Source organism: Schistocerca piceifrons, chromosome 11, assembly GCF_021461385.2.
Source record: "Schistocerca piceifrons isolate TAMUIC-IGC-003096 chromosome 11, iqSchPice1.1, whole genome shotgun sequence".
Lineage (NCBI taxonomy): Eukaryota > Metazoa > Arthropoda > Insecta > Orthoptera > Acrididae > Schistocerca > Schistocerca piceifrons.
Genome location: NC_060148.1, coordinates 40,556,622 through 40,574,459, shown reverse-complemented (window position 1 = coordinate 40,574,459; position 17,838 = coordinate 40,556,622). Strand labels below are relative to the sequence as shown.

General features: G+C 40.7%; 1 protein-coding gene across 2 annotated transcripts in view; it reads right to left on the bottom strand.

The window, feature by feature from the left end:
• The window catches only part of LOC124720070, a 51,572-nt gene that overhangs the window by 3,779 nt on the left and 29,955 nt on the right, over window positions 1-17,838 (bottom strand). The gene's annotated exons all lie outside the window — the stretch shown is intronic.

The following is a 17,838-nucleotide window of genomic DNA, read 5'->3' as shown; positions in this document are numbered from 1 at the left end:
ACATAAATTTATTAGTTATTCGTCAGAGTAAGCTTCCCTACAGAATATAAGGACGGTTTTTCACTTACGTTACTTGCACGTATAGTATATACGAATACAAATAATGCATTAAGACAATTTTGTGGTCTTCGATCAGACGAATAGTTTGCTGCAGCTCTCTGTGCTAGTCTATTCTGTGCAAGTCCTAGAATTTCTACTGGGTGCCTGAGAAGACCCTGCACCCCACTTTACTTTGTACAACTGAGGAAATAAATAGTTCCTCGATCTGCACCCCAGCTTCGAAGCAGACAAAAAGCACTGTTGCCAGTTTTTTACTGTTTTGTTTCATTATTTTAGTAGTGAAGCCACAGCCGATGTGAGCTGAGAAGCGATCAGTCGTGTGTGCGTGGGTGCTGGTACGTCCACAAGAACGGCAGACAGTGGCCGAGATAAGAAATTCATTTAGAAATTACATCGGCAAGGCCCCACCGAGCAAAACTACCCTGCTTTTGTTTCAGGCAGTGACACACATGTGCTGCATTATGGATGTGAGGAACCACGAGGGAACATACTGCTGCTGCTCAATTGAGTGATACGTCTCCAGTGAAATCCATTTGAAAGAGGGCACATAACAAAACACCACAGTCGACAACGAATAACTCTCTCTCTCTCTCTCTCTCTCTCTCTCTCTCTCTCTCTCTCTCACACACACACACACACACACACACACACACACACACACACACACACACACACACACGAAAATGGACTATTTAATTTAAACCAATGTTGGTGAATGGATCATCTGACATCATCATGCAGCAGTGAATTACAGCCTGTCACGTTTTGTTGACACAATTTCCAAATGCAGTGTCTCTCTCACAAGTATTATTGTATGACAAACTAGTCATATACTGCAGTACACACATTGTTGTTGTTGCTGTGGTCTTCAGTCCTGAGACTGGTTTGATGCAGCTCTCCATGCTACTCTATCCTGTGCAAGCTTCTTTACCTCCCAGTACCTACTGCAACCTACATCCTTCTAAATCTGCTTAGTGTATTCATCTCTTGGTCTCCCCCTACGATTTTTACCCTCCACGCTGCCCTCCAATACTAAATTGGTGATCCCTTGATGCCTCAGAACATGTCCTACCAACCGATCCCTTCTTCTGGTCAAGTTGTGCCATAAACTCCTCTTCTCCCTAATCCTATTCAGTACCTCCTCATTAGTTATGTGATCTACCCATCTAATCTTCAGCATTCTTCTGTAGCACCACATTTCGAAAGCTTCTATTCTCTTCTTGTCCAAACTATTTACCGTCCATGTTTCACTTCCATACATGGCTACACTCCATACAAATACTTTCAGAAACGACTTCCTAACACTTAAATCTATATTCGATATTAACAAATTTCTCTTCTTCAGAAACGCTTTCCTTGCCATTGCCAGTCTACATTTTATATCCTCTCTACTTCGACCATCATCAGTTATTTTGCTCCCCAAATAGCAAAACTCCTTTACTACTTTAAGTGCCTCATTTCCTAATCTAATACCCTCAACATCACCCGACTTAATTCGACTACATTCCATTATCCTCGTTTTGCTTTTGTTGATGTTCATCTTATATCCTCCCTTCAAGACACCATCCATTCCGTTCAACTGCTCTTTCAAGTCCTTTGCTGTCTCTGACAGAATTACAATGTCATCAGCGAACCTAAAAGTTTTTATTTCTTCTCCATGGATTTTAATACCTACTCCAAATTTTTTTTTTGTTTCCTTTACTGCTTGCTCAATATACAGATTGAATAACATCGGGGAGAGGCTACAACCCTATCTTACTCCCTTCCCAACCACTGCTTCCCTTTCATGTCCTTCGGCTCTTATAACTGCCATCTGGTTTCTGTACAAATTGTAAATAGCCTTTCGCTCCCTGTATTTTACCCCTGCCACCTTTAGAATTTGAAAGAGAGTATTCCAGTCAACATTGTCAAAAGCTTTCTCTAAGTCTACAAATGCTAGAAACATAGGTTTGCCTTTGCTTAATCTTTCTTCTAAGATAAGTCGTAGTGTCAGTATTGCCTCACATGTTCCAGTATTTCTACGGAATCCAAACTGATCTTCCCCGATGTCGGCTTCTACTAGTTTTTCCATTCGTCTGTAAAGAATTTGTGTTAGTATTTTGCAGCTGTGGCTTATTAAACTGATTGTTCGGTAATTCTCACATCTGTCAACTCCTGCTTTCTTTGGGATTGGAATTATTATATTCTTCTTGAAGTCTGAGGGTATTTCGCCTGTTTCATACATCTTGCTCACCAGATGGTAGAGTGAATGCCTTTTTATAGAGCACAAAAATCTCTTATGTCCAAAAGTTTGAAAAATTTCTCGTTCTTACCCCATCTCGACGATTTTAAAGTTCAGTTCCAAAATTGCAATGACTGCTGATGACACAATTATACTAATCTATGATTCAAACAAAACCTTACCAGACACAGCTCAGATGAACAAGACTACAACTAATTCAGAGTCCGTAGTGGAACAGACTCATTACATGAGTTAAAACAAGCAAATTTGACCTGATAGTGCCAGAAGTGGAAAGTAACAGTCATACACTGAATGAATAAAACTGTCTAAAATTGTGTCGGATAACAAGTTAAAATGGAGTCAACAGACATATGAACTAAACGAGAGACTCAGTTCTCTTTTTACATGTTATTGTGTTTACATAAAGACATGAGTGTAGGTTTATTTTCATAGTTTTCACTCACTGTTGTTTTTCTGGGACAGTGCACCTAAAGTAAATGAAGTGTCAATTCAGCAGCAGTGAGCATAAACAGTATTGTTAAACATAATTAACTATATATCTTGCAATCACCTTTTTTAGGTTATTAGAATTCTCACACTAACTTCCTAATACATCTTTTGTTTAATGGTTTTTGATGACGACATTAAAATATCACATTCAATTAAACTGTGATGTCCTTAATCAGAACACAAGATGTTCATAAATTTACAAAAGTACACTTTAACTGTGAAAATGTTGAAATGTTTGATATGGCACTGAATACAGTATACCTTCAAGTTTTACTCCCAGCTAACACTGTATAGTTCCCAACGTCCCCCTAAGTGGGATCTGTGAATGAGTTATTCCAACTGGTTTTGTGAATCCAAATCTACTACTATAGTTTAGAGACAATTAAGGATTAAATATCACAAGCTGCCACCTTAAAGACAAACTGTTGTTACTCGGTACCATTCTTTCACCGAAACTGGCTGTGCATCACATAGGATGCCGGGTCAGGGTCGGCTAACAGCCTAACGCAGCAATTTAACAAGTTCGGCACTCTCACTTTCATAGTCTGGGTAAATGAACGAGAAGCGCCAGCATTGGAATTTAAACCCCTACTGTTACAATGTGGAAGCAAGACTCGCCAAACTTGTTCAATTGCTGTATCAGACTGCTGGTTGACTCTGACATGGCATCCAATGTGATAAACAGCCAGTTTTGGTGAAAAGATTGTGACAATCAAAAACAGTTTGTACTTGAGTTCATGGATTGTGATATTTTATTCTGAATTGTCTCACCTGTAGAAGATCTGGATTCGTGAAATCATAAATGCTGCACGCGTGTGCAACGCCCCCCCCCCCCCCCCCACACACACACTCTACACCATTATACGACTCTGTGATGGCTGTCGGAATAACTCACATGCACATGTCACCCAGTGGGACAGTGGGAATGTCGGGCACTAGCAGTATTAGGTGGAAATATGTTGTTGTTGTGGTCTTCAGTCCTGAGACTGGTTTGATGCAGCTCTCCATGCTGCTCGATCCTGTGCAAACTTCTTCATCTCCCAGTACCTACATCCTTCTGAATCTGTTTAGTGTATTCATCTCTGTCTCCCACTACGATTTTTACCCTCCACACTGCCCTCCAATGCTAAATTTGTGATCCCTTGATGCCTCAGAACATGTCCTACCAACCGGTCCCTTCTTCTCGTCAAGTTGTGCCACAAACTCCTCTTCTCCCCAATTCTATTCAATACTTCATCACTAGTTATGTGATCTACCCATCTAAGCTTCAGCATTCTTCTGTAGCACCACATTTCAAAAGCTTCTATTCACTTCTTGTCCAAACTATTTATCATCCATGTTTTACTTCCATACATGGCCACACTCCATACAAATGCTTTCAGAAACGACTTCCTGTCACTTACATATACTCGATGTTAACAAATTTCTCTTCTTCAGAAATGCTTTCCGCTTTTCTTGATGTTCATCTTATATCCCCCTCTCAAGACACTGTCCATTGCATTCAACGGCTCTTCCAAGTCCTTTGTTGTCTCTGACAGAATTACAATGTCATTGGCAAACCTCAAAGTTTTTATTTCTTCTCCATGGATTTTTAATTCCTACTCCGAATTTTTCTTTTGTTTCCTTTACTGCTTGCTCAATATACAGACTGAATAACATCTGGGACAGGCTACAACCCTGTCTCACTCCCTTCCCAACCACTGCTTCCCTTTAATGCCCATCGACTCTTATAACTGCCATCTGGTTTCTGTACAAATTGTAATTAGCCTTTCGCTCCCTACATTTTACCCCTGCCACCCTCAGAATTTGAAAGAGAGTATTCCAGTCAACATTGTCAAAAGCTTTCTCTAAGTCTACAAATGCTAGAAACGTAGGTTTGTCTTTCCTTAATCTATTTTCTAAGATAAGTCGTAGGGTCAGTATTGCCTCACGTGTTCCAACATTTCTACGGAATCCAAACTGATCTTCCCCGAGGTCCGCTTCTACCAGTTTCTCCATTCGTCTGTAAAGAATTCGCGTTAGTATTTTGCAGCTGTGACCTATTAAACTGATAGTTTAGTAATTTTCACATCTGTCAACACCTGCTTTCTTTGGGATTGGAATTATTATATTCTTCTTGAAGTCTGAGGGTATTTCGCCTGTCTCATACATCTTGCTCACCAGATGGTAGAGTTTTGTCAGGACTGGCTCTCCCAAGGCCGTCAGTAGTTCTAATGGAATGTTGTCTACTCCCGGGGCCTTGTTTCGACTCAGGTCTTTCAGTGTTCTGTCAAACTCTTCACGCAGTATCGTATCTCCCATTTCATCTACATTCTCTTCCATTTCTATAATTCTATATTATATAACTTGAAGATATACTGCTTTCAGTGCTGTATCAAACATTTCTGTAAGTTATTCATCCATTCCAGAATTAAAGGTTACTGATATACTACTAATTTATAAATACCCTGTACAAGACACAAAAATTACTCTCTTGTAGATTTTGCCTCCATGTCTAGTGCTTATAAGGGAGGTCCTGCTATCTGGTGCAAAGATTCAGGAATATCTGATCCAACTCAACTTAGCCAGGGTGTTTGTTACACCAACTACGGACAGTAAATACAGCCTTAGTGGTGATCTGGATGTAAGAGGAGCAGCAACTACATACATGAACATGAGTTTCATGGAGGTCCTAAGGTGCCATGACCAGCCCTGGGTTAATACTGCTGTGAGCTGCATGATCACTGGGTTGAGTAGGTATCTACATCTATACTCTGCCAACCACCATGAAATGCATGGTAGAGGGTACATCCCACTGTATCCCTTATTACCCTTCCCATTCCATTCATGTACAGAGTGCGGAAAAACTGATTGTTTGAATGCATTTGTGTGTGCAGTAATTATTCTAATCTTATTCTCACAATCTCCATGTGATCTATACATAGGGGGTCGTGACATATTCCTAGTCATCATTTAAGGTCAGTTCTTGAAACTCTGTTAATACACCTTCTCGGGATAGCTTATGTCTATCTTCAAGAGTCTTCAGTTTCGTTCATTTAACGTGTCAGTGACACTCGCCCACAGGTCTCACAAGTATGTGACAACTCGTGCTACTCTTCTCTGTATATGTTCGATACCCCCGTTATTCCTCTCTGGTACACACTTGAGCAACATTCTACAACCAGTCGTACAAGTAATTTGTAAACATCTCCTGTGTATGCTAATCGCACTTCCCTGGCGCTCTACCGATAAGCCAAAGTCTACGACTTGCTTTACCCACACCAGAGCCTATGTGATCATTACATGTCATATCCTCGTGAAGAGTTACATCCAGGTATTTGTATGCGTTGGTCGATTCCTACAGTGACTCGTTGATTGTAGTCAGAGCATCAATGTTTTCCATTTTGTGAAGTGCACAATTTTACATTTCTGAACATTGAGAGTAAGTTGCCAATCTTTGCACCACTTTGAAATCTTATCAAGATTTGACTGAATATTTCTGCATCTTCTTTTGGACAGTACTTCAGTATAGATAACTGCATCATCTGCAAAAAGCCTGAGGTTACTATTAATAAGGTCTCAAAATTCATTAATATACAACATGAACAGCAAGGGTCCCAACACACTCAAAGTCACTTCCATACGTAACAATGACTCTCCATCCAAGATAACATGTTGCATCCTCCCTATCAAAAAGTCCTCAAGCCAGTCAAATTTTACTTGATGCCCCATACGATCATACTTTTGACAATAAGAGTAGGTGTGGTACTGATTCAAACACTTTTCGGAAATCAAGAAACACTGACTCTACCTCACTGCCTTGATACAAAGGTTTGAGTACGGGGGGAAAAGTGAGGTTGGACTTCACACAATCGATGTTTACGAAATCCGTGCTGGTTAGCATGGAGGAAATCATTCTGTTCGAGATGCCTCACTATGTTTGAGCTCAGAATATGTTTAGAGATTCTACAACAAATCAATTTCAAGGATACTGGATGGTAGTATTGTGCATCACATCTACTACCCTTCTTGTAGACGGGTGTGACATGTGCTTGTTCCAAGAAATGGGCACGTTTTTTCTTCAAAGGATCTATGAAAGATTATAGTTAGAAGAAGTGCTAACTCAGCTGCAAATTCAGTATAGAATCTGGCAGGCATTCCAACAAGCACTGGAGCTTTGTACTATTTTAACAATTTTACGGGTTTCTCAGCATCACTGACACTAATACCGATTTCATTCATCTTTTCAGTGGTACAAGGATTAAATTGGGCAATTCACTTAGTTTTTCTTTTGTGAAAGAACATTTCAAAACAGAATTACACATTTCAGCTTTTACTTTGCCTCTTTCAATTGCAGTTCCTGTCTCATCCACTTTGGTGCCACTAACAGCTTTTACATACAACCAGAATTTCTTTGGGTTTTGTGAAAGATCATTTGATAACATTCTGCAATGTCAGTCACTGATATCAATAGGCATTGCTCTCTTGACAGCCATACGAGTTTCATTTAGCATTTCTCTATTTATAGCTGTTGTGTTCATAGTTGCTCGTAGTCAGCACGTACACAACTTTCCCACTAGAGCGCGCCCCGCTAAGCACAACAGCGCAGGCGCAGCGCTCGTCCGTCTCCGCACTACGAGATGGCGCTGTCTTAGAGACGGACCAAATTCTGCTTCCGCCGATCCGCATATTAATATGTAACGCAGCCAATGAGATTGCTGATAACGTAGAACCTTTTCTCCTCGCGGATCACACTCGCGCAGTGATACCTGAACGCTAAAGGTATTATAACGAGTGTACAGACCTCCGATTAGTCAGTCTGCATTAGTCTGTAGTCAAGTTTCAGTCTGCGCCTAATAAGATTATCATATTCCTGTACATAGCCATGAAGATAAATGAATAGACACTTTGTCGAGTATCAGAGATATGTGAGAATAAGATTAACGTACCAAGACCAAAGGAACTTCAGATTGTCAATTGTAAACAGCATCCAGAACCAAGTTAAGTTATTTTTATGCTTGTTATTATTTTAATAAATGTGTGCGAAAATTAATCAAGTTCTGTTTAAAGTTGGTCACCGTCAATCTGCTACTCTAAGTATGCAAGTGGCATTTCTATCGTCTGACCTAACGGCAGAAGATAAACCCGCCACGATAAGACCACAAGACATATTGGTGACACTCGCCTACTTCGTTAGAGCGACAAGCCAAATAATCTGATAGTGTGTGTGCCGAAGGTCTTACAGTACGCACACCACAATAGCCCTATGCAGTAATCTCCGTTTCTTTAGAAGTTACTTTACAGAAGCTGTACAACTTCAAGGGTCCCTTCCCTTATGAACTTTTCTACTGTGCACATATCTATCCAGTGCATGGTCAACTATTCTTTTAAACTTGAGTCATAGTTCTTCTACATGCTCCTGCCCTCTGCTGAAAGTGTCAAGTTCCTCACTGAGGTACGACGCTACTGATTTTTATCTTGTTTACTGAACAAACATATACTGGGTGATAAAAAAGTCAGTATAAATTTGAAAACTGAATAAATCACAGAATAATGCAGATAGAGAGGTACAAATTGACACACATGCTTGGAATGACATGGGGTTTTATTAGAACCAAAAAAATACAAAAGTTCAAAAAATGTTCGACAGATGGCGCTTCATCTGATCAGAATAGCAATAATTGGCATAACAAAGTAAGACAAAGGAAAGATGATGTTCTTTACAGGAAATGCTCAATATGTCTACCATCATTCCTCAACAATAACTATAGTCGAGGAATAATGTTGGGAACAGCTCTGTAAAGCATGTCCGGAGTTATGGTGAGGCATTGGTGTCAGATGTTGTCTTTCAGCATCCCTAGAAATGTCAGTCGATCACGATACACTTGCAACTTCCGGTAACCCCAAAGCTAATAATCGCACGGACTGAGGTCTGGGGACCTGAGAGGCCAAGCGTGACGAAAGTGGCGGCTGAGCACACGATCACCACCAAATGACACGCGCCAGAGATCTTTCACGCATCTAACAAGATAGGGGTGGAGCGCCATTCTGCATAAACATCGTACGTTCCAGCAGGTGTTTGTCAGCCAGGCTGGCGATGATGCGATTCTGTAACATATCGGCGTATCTCTCACCCGTCATGGTAGCAGATACAAAACCAGAATCGCGCATTTCCTCGAAGAAAAAAGGCTCAATAACGGTAGATGTGGTAAATCCAACCCATACTGTGACTTTCTCGTCGTGCAATGGAGTTTCCACGGCAGTTCTAGGATTTTCGGTAACCCAAATTGTGCAGGTGTGGGCGTTGACAGACCCTTGGTGCGTGAAATGAGCTTTGTTGGTCAACAACACGTTACTCAACCAATTGTCATCTTCCGCCATCTTTTGAAACGCCCACACCGCAAATGCCCTCCGCTTCACTAAATTGCCAGGTAACAGTTCACGATGCCGATGGATTTTGTATGAATAGCATCAGAGGGTACGCCTCTCTGCCAACCAAACAGTAGTGTATGGAATGCCGGTGCGAAGTGCGACTGCACGATCGCTGACTTGCACGTGCACAGACGAACCCGCTACAGTCTCCATTTCTTCCTGAACTGTCTCAGCAGCATTACGTCTTGTGCTCGGTTGGCCACTAGTGGCTTCGAACTTCGAAATCATTCTCGCCACAGCTGCATCTATCAACCTTTTCAGGTAACGTCAACATGCTGCGACTGCTGGCGCATCTGATGCTCTCTCTCATTACAGCTCCTTTTGTACACGATTATCATGCGCAGTCACTGACGTTTTGCTGTCCAGCGCCATCTGTTGGACATTTTGTGAACTTTTTTTTTGTTTCTAATAAAACTCCATGTCATTCCAAGCATGTGTGGCAATTTTTACCTCTCTATCTACATTATTCCGTGGTTTATTAAGTTTTCAAATTTATACTGACTTTTTGATCACCAGGTATATATCTATCTGCTTGTTTTAATTGCCCTTTTTACTTTTGTGACCGTTGTTTCTGCAACCGTGACATGGTCACTGATACTAGTTTCGATGTGGACATCCTCAAAGACATCAGGTCTATTTGTTGCCGCTAGAGACAATTACTTCAATCATGAGTGGATTCCCTATCTACCTGTTCCACATAGTTTTCAGAGAAGGCATTTAGAAATGTTTCACGGGATGTCTTATCACGACCACCATTAACGAAACTAATTTTCCCAATTGATTGTCGGATGATTAAAATCTTCACTCACAATTACATTATAAATGGCGAACTTGTGTTCGAGCAAAGTAAGGTTTTGGTTACATTAGGAGAGGAGTCTAGTGGGCAATAGAAGGATTCATTTATCATTTTATGCCCTCCTCTGATACTGAGACTCGCCCAAACTATTTCACATGCAGCTTCAATTTCTATCTCTCTGGATCCGAGATTCTTGTCTACTGCAACACATACACCATCTTATCCATCTTTTGATTTGCTGCTCCTCGTATTGGCTGTGTTTGCAGTTAACATTTTTTGGGATTAGGGGTCCGCCAGCTATGCAAAACACTGTTTTTCTCAGTACCCAAACATGTTTCGGCACCACTGTGCCATCATCAGTGGGTTTTCATTTTTATTTATTCTGCAATGTGAACATTTTCGTTACATGATTATAAAATTATGTGCATTTTGAGTTCAAACAACAGATTGTTTCTTTTTGTAAATACAATACAAAATGTAAAGGTATTCATGCTCACCAAATGTGAAGGTATTTACAAAAAGAAACGATCTGTTGTTTGAACTAAAAATGCATATAATTTTATTATCATGTAACAAAAATGTTCACACTGCAGAATAAATAAAAACGAAAACCCACTGATGATGGCACAGTGGTGCCGAAACATGTTTGGGTACTCAGAAAAACGGTGTTTTGCGTAACTGACAGACCTCTAATTAAAAAACTACACCACCTTATTTCACCACTGACCTATCCTATCGATTTACACTTAAACTCTCCACAGGTCTCACTGCTATCACATTCAGGTTTCAACCAGCTTCCTGTACCTACTACTATGTGAGCTTCATTGCTTTTCGTGAGCACTCTAAACTCTGCCACTTTGTTGCAAATTCTCTGGCAGTTAATTATTTGGATTTTAAGACTATCACCTGTGGGAGGCATTTCTTTTTATCTTACACCGATACTTCTGGGATTCATACAACTATCATTATCTGGACTGGACGGAGACTCGCTCAATCTGTAAAACTCTTGTGTGCACCCCACACACAGTCAGCTACCCGAGTAGCAGCCTCTGACAAGTAGTGCATCCCTGACCAATTTAGAAGGACCCTACAGTTCTCAAACCTAATACGCACATCCACAATGTCGCAGCCTATAGTGTGATTAAAACTACTTTGTACTTGACAGCTAACCGAGCGCGTGACCGTGAGACAGTGTGGGCCAATAGCAAGCTGACGTTCAGCACCCCTCCCCTGCATAGTTGCCACTGCTTATGCGTCACGGTTCAGTACCTGCTAACCCCTGATCTTGTGCGCATTGTGTTGTGTGAACTGCATTATCTCAGTGTCTGCTTCTCCTTTGATTCTACTACAAGTATGTGATAAATTACTGTAGTGGCTTCTTGTACAAAATTTCCGAAAATAAAAAGCGTGGTCATCCTAGAGTTCGTAGTCCGAAATCATCTTCGAAGAAAGTTGGGCAAGGAACAGCATTGAGAGGACAATTGCGCGAATACGTCTGCAACGTACGACAATATTTTGAGATGGAAAGGGAGAAGGGAGGGCCACTTCTTTCCGTTAATAAGGTAGTCGAGAGGACTGCGGCAGCATTAAGAATAAGCAGAACAACCGTTATAAACATAGGCAAAAAGCAAAATGAAAAACTGAATACACATTTCGGGTCATCAACTCTTAACTCCAAACCGCCAAGTCTGGAAACACCGGGGAAAAAACGAAGCGTCAAGAAATGTGTGACGAATGTTGGTTCTTCTGAACAGGATGCGATTCGCAGACATTTGTATGCATATTATCACTGTAGAGAGCATCCAACGTTACAAAAACTGTATGTAATGCTTAAAGAAGCTGGTCTTTTCGTGGGCAGTAAGTCATCTCCTCGGCTGGTTTTATTAAACCTGGGATTTAATTACGAAAAATTAAGCGAGTGTACAGTTTTCTTGGAACGGCAACATATTGCTCTCTAGGCGATTCCGATTTTTGCGGCAGGTAAAGGACATTGAACTCGATGATTTAGTGTGGCTAGATGAAACATGGGTGAATTCTGGTCATACACTGAAGACACGTTGGTCTGACGGATCACAAGAAGGAATGGCAATACCTGTTAGCAAAGGAAGCAGAATAATTGTTGTTCATGCAGGTACCACACGTGGGTTTGTTCCTGACTGTTTACATGTTTTCAGGTCAAAGAAAACCTCAGATTTTTACGAGGAAATGAACCACACCACCTTTTTACGATGGTTTGAAAATTCACTGTTACCAAATTTGGAGAAACCGTCGTACATCATTATTGACAATGCGCCATACCACACTGTTGTAAAGGACTAAGCCCCAACGCTATGTTCTAGAAAAGACGAAATTATACAGTGGTTATGACCAAATAATACACAATTCGATGACGGAATGAAGAAAGTGGAACTATTGGAACTTGTGTCACAACATAAGCCACGATACCCTACATACGTTGTAGATGAAGTTTCCAACAAACATGGACATTCTGTAATTAGATTACCACCCTATCATTGTCACTTTAATGATATAGAGCTAATATGGGCCCACATCAAGGGGTACATAGCACGTGAAAACAAGACATTCAGGCTTTCAGAAGTGGAAAGATTTTTACATGAAGCTGTTTCTAAAGTAACAGTGGAAAACAGGAGTAATGTTGTAGTACATACAAAAGCTGTCATTCAGGAGGCATGGAAGAACAAATCCTTATGGGAAGATAGTGTTTCTGAATTAATTATTGCTGTCCGGGAGTCACCTGAAAGTTCTAGCAACACAGATATAAACGGCGTTTTCCAGCTGTCGGACACAGAACACGTTGAGTGATGGTAAGTTGCCAAAAAATAAATAAATAAATAAATTTGTACCTTTTGGTGGTGTTGGTCTCGTTGTCTTGGTATTTTGAGTTTTTGTGATTTGTTCTGAAATTCATGGCACAAGACGAAAATGTAACTAACGGCGGTATATGTGCTGCTTCTCGTCTCTGCGAAACTGTAGCACCCACCCACTTCCAACAAGCTCTAAAAATAAATTCAAACCTTTCGGGAACTTTTTCTCGCTTTGACCCCCCACAAAACATGTAAAGGGAAAAAGTTTGTCGCTTACTACATTTCTGGTGTTGATTTGGAAAAAGTTCCGCATCAGACGTGAGATTTTAATTAATTATTTCACTATTACTGGCTGTATTGCTCAGAAAGTTTGCTAACATTATCGAAACATGCCACTGAAGACAACATTAAAATTTTGATGTTGTACGACACACGGTTTAGGAGATGGGGAACGATTAATATTGAGTAGCGTGAAAATTCAACTTTTCGTAAAAAGTTAATTTCTCTATTTCAGTAGCACAAATTTTTCACTGAGTTAAAAAAAGTGTCAGGAGGTAGTCCTCGTATCACTCTACCATGTACAGTTGCCAAATTATAAAAAACATGACTTCCATTCTTTACAGCGGCAGCTGGCAACATTGCACGGCCGCTCAGCGAACTGTCAAGTACAAAGTAGTTTTAATCGCACTATAGCTTGTCACAGAACCTTTGAAGTCTCCGGTTCGTCCTTCCACTCGACTCTAAACCGAAGGGCCACTGACAGTTCTGGGAACAATGCTGCAAATTGTGAGCTTTATTGAAACTCCACGTCCTCTGCCAGTCTCTGGTACGATCTCTGAGCTCAGACGAGAAGCATTAATTTGTTCCAATGTGTGCCACAATCTGCAGCAGGTTGCAGCTCGTTCCCTCAACAGCTGCTGGAATAGCCGCTGCAACGTGTCAAACGAGGCCCCTGCACACGCCAAGTGCACCTGGTGTTTTCTCCTGTCCCTTGCTGCCATTTCCCTAAGGGGTACCATCATTAACTGCGCATTTGAACTGCCAACGATTAACAGGCTCCTACCATCTTACGTTTGCCGCCTCTTGACGCTGGACAGAACAGATTTCTCCAAAACTGGTGAAGTGAGTCATACTGGCAAATTAATGTTGTTTTAAGCAGAAAAATGGGGACACAGTGCTACAGCAAAAATTTTTGATTACTTGGCTAGTGATATAAAATGTATGACAGACAGCAAAGTAAAATTTGAAAACAAACTGAAAAGGTTTCTCCTAGACAACTCCTCCTATTCTGACAATGAATTTTGTACTGTTGTAAGGTGAAAAATGTAGGAATTACAAACTAGCTTATATTCTTATGAATGTTCAGCATGTAGTTATATTAACAAATTAATTTGTGATGTGAATACAAAATGAATTTCCAAATCATTATGATTTGTCATGCAAATGATTCACGAAACACTGATGACGATGACAACGGTTTATGCGATGCTCAACATCGTGGTCATCAGTGTCCATACAAGTTCATAATCTTTCCATTTCCAGTCTCGCCACATCTCAAATTATTATGAGGACAACACAAACACCCAGTCCTAGGGCGGAGAAAATCCTCGTTCCCGGCCGGGAATCGAACCTGGGGGTCCACGAAGAAACGTGGAACTAACAAACTAATTGAGAATCTGAAATAAAGTTAAAAACATACCTCATTAGCTACTCCTTCCATAAATCATCTACTTTAAACGTCTGGAACTACCTCTTAGTGACTCATTTGTTCATTCATACACACATTCTGTGCTGCACATATGATCAGTAAGAAAATCCTTTGGAGATGTGGAATACGTCACGTCATGGGCAGAGGCATTCACTTTATAGTACACTAATAATGCGTGCTAGATCAAGGGGGGGGGGGGGGGGGGGTTTGCAGGCAAAATACTCTCCGATTTCAAGAAGAACGTAATAATTTCAATCGAAAAGAAATCAGGTGCCGACCGGTGTGAATATTACTAATATGTCATGCTTGCAAAAAACTAACACAAATTCTATACAGAAGAAGAATGGAGAAACTGGCGCAGGCTGACCTTGGAGACTATCAGTTTGGGTTCCAGAAAAATGTTGAAACACGGGGAAGAAGCAAAAGGCTATTTACAACTTGTGCAGGAACCAGACAACACTTACTTGTAAGAGTCGAGGGGCACAAAATGGAAGGGGGCGAGGCCAGGTGGTAGCCTACCCCGATGTTACTCAATCTGTACTCTGAGCAAGCAGTGAAGGAAACCAAAGAAAAAATTTGTGAAGGAATTAAAGTTCAGGGAGGAGAAATAAAAGCTTTGAGATTTTCCAATGACATTTTTAACTGTCATAGATAGCAAAAGGCTTGAAAGAGCATCTGAATAGATCAGACAGCATCTTGAAGGGAGGATATAAGATGGACAGCAACTAAAACAAAACAAGGGTAATGAAATGTAGGCTAATTAAATCAGATGATGCTGAAGGAATTAGATTAAGAAACAATATACTAATGGTACCAACTAAGTTTTGTTATTTGATGGCTAGAGTAGAGAGGATGTGAAATGCTGCAATTCGCACAAAAATGCTATGAGGCGAAGCGACCATTTGGATGCACTTTAATGTCTTTCAAATGTCTTGACCACTTTATTCCCAGAATTGCCTTACACATTTCAACATTCCATCACTTTCATAGGCAACACAAAACTGGTATCAAAATGGCTCTGAGCACTATGGGACTAAACATCTGTGGTCATCAGTCCCCTAGAACTCAGAACTACTTAAACCTAACTAACCTAAGGACATCACACACATCCATGCCCGAGGCAGGATTCGAACCTGCGACCGTAGCAGTCGCGCGGTTCCGGACTGAGCGCCTAGAACCGCTAGACCACCGCGGCCGGCACAGAACTGGTATCGGAAGATATGAAAATATGTTACGTTTCACCACTGATTAGAGACATAGTATAATGAGTAGAACATGGCTTTCTAGCCTACCAGTGTTACGTCAGTCGTATAAAATTGTTCATTAAACATTGTATCTCGTTGACATTCCCAATTATGAGACTAGTGCAAACTGCTGCCAAGGAACAAATTGGAAACCAAATGGACTAAACTGCTAGGCGGTGCTGGACACGCAATACATGCTGCATTTGTTTGTTACAACTACAGTTTCATTGTTACATCAACAAACCTATCATGGTAGCACTCACAAATTGCTTGAATTTCCTGTATGGCACTTATGCATTTGCTCCCATTGGCGGAAATGGCAATGTATGGGTGCCTCCTACTCTTCATAAGTAAGCACTATGTGCCTGAACTGGTATTTCTATGCTTTATACAGGGTTATTACAAATGATTGAAGCGATTTCACAGCTCTACAATAACTTTATTATTTGAGATATTTTCACAATGCTTTGCACACACATACAAAAACTCAAAATGTTTTTTTAGGCATTCACAAATGTTCGATATGTGCCCCTTTAGTGATTCGGCAGACATCAAGCTGATAATCAAGTTCCTCCCACACTCAGCGCAGCATGTCCCCATCAATGAGTTTGAAAGCATCGTTGATGCGAGCTCGCAGTTCTGGCACATTGTGTCTGTTCACTTCACCATTAAGAAAAAATGTTGCTTCATCACTGAAAACAAGTTTCGCACTGAACGCATCCTCTTCCATGAGCTGTTGCAACCGCGCCAAAAATTCAAAGCGTTTGTCTTTGTCATCGGGTGTCAGGGCTTGTAGCAATTGTAAACGGTAAGGCTTCTGCTTTAGCCTTTTCCGTAATATTTTCCAAACCATCGGCTGTGGTACGTTTAGCTCCCTGCTGGCTTTATTCGTCGACTTCCGCGGGCTACGTGTGAAACTTGCCCGCACGCGTTCAACCGCTTCTTCGCTCACTGCAGGCCGATCCGTTGATTTCCCCTTACAGAGGCATCCAGAAGCTTTAAACTGAGCATACCATCGCCAAATGGAGTTAGCAGTTGGTGGATCTTTGTTGGACTTCGTCCTGAAGTGTCGTTGCACTGTTATGACTGACTGATGTGAGTGCATTTCAAGCAAGACATACGCTTTCTTGGCTCCTGTCGCTATTTTGTCTCACTGCGCTCTCGAGCGCTCTGGCGGCAGAAACCTGAAGTGCGGCTTCAGCAGAACAAAACTTTATGAGTTTTTCTACGTATCTGTAGTGTGTCGTGACCATATGTCAATGAATGGAGCTACAGTGAATTTATGAAATCGCTTCAATCATTTGTAATAGCCCTGTATATAATTATAGAATGGTATGTATGAACTGTTACTGTTGGTATTAATTGAGATGCTATAAGTTGTCAAAAATTGTTTTTAACAGACAATTTGCCCGGGTAGCCTAGCACCACTCAACGGCCTCGTCCAATATATTATTTTTTGATGATTCAAAAGATCTGTTATGCATTGTTTCGTAACAGAAAAAAACTGATGTGATTTCCACAATTTGTTTGCTGGTGAAACTCTTATATGATTTAATGAAGAAGTTATAGTTGTTAACAGACAAATGCAGCATATACCACGTACCCATCACTGCCTAGTGATTTAGTCCACTTTGTTTACAATTTGTTCCTTCATAGCAGTTTGCACTTGCCTCATGATTCAGAATGTTGACAAGATACACTTTTATATTATTGCAATAACATTGGCAAGCTAGAAAATCATATTCCACTCTTTACACAATGTGTCTAATCAGTGGAGGAAAGAAACACATTCTCATATCTCTGGATATCAGTACTGTATTTTATAGCCTTTGAAAATGAAGCAATGTCAAGACACACAAGGCAATTTTGGAAATAATAAAAAAGTGCAGTCGAGACATTTAAAAGTTATTGAGGGATATGAAATGTAGGCAGACAATGGCAAAAACAAGCATTTCTGTACACGTACAAACTTTAGGGACCGATCAACGAGAGGATACGGAGCAAAAAAGGTCTAACAAACTTGTGTCCGGAAATGCACGGTTTCAATGCTAGACCATTTATTC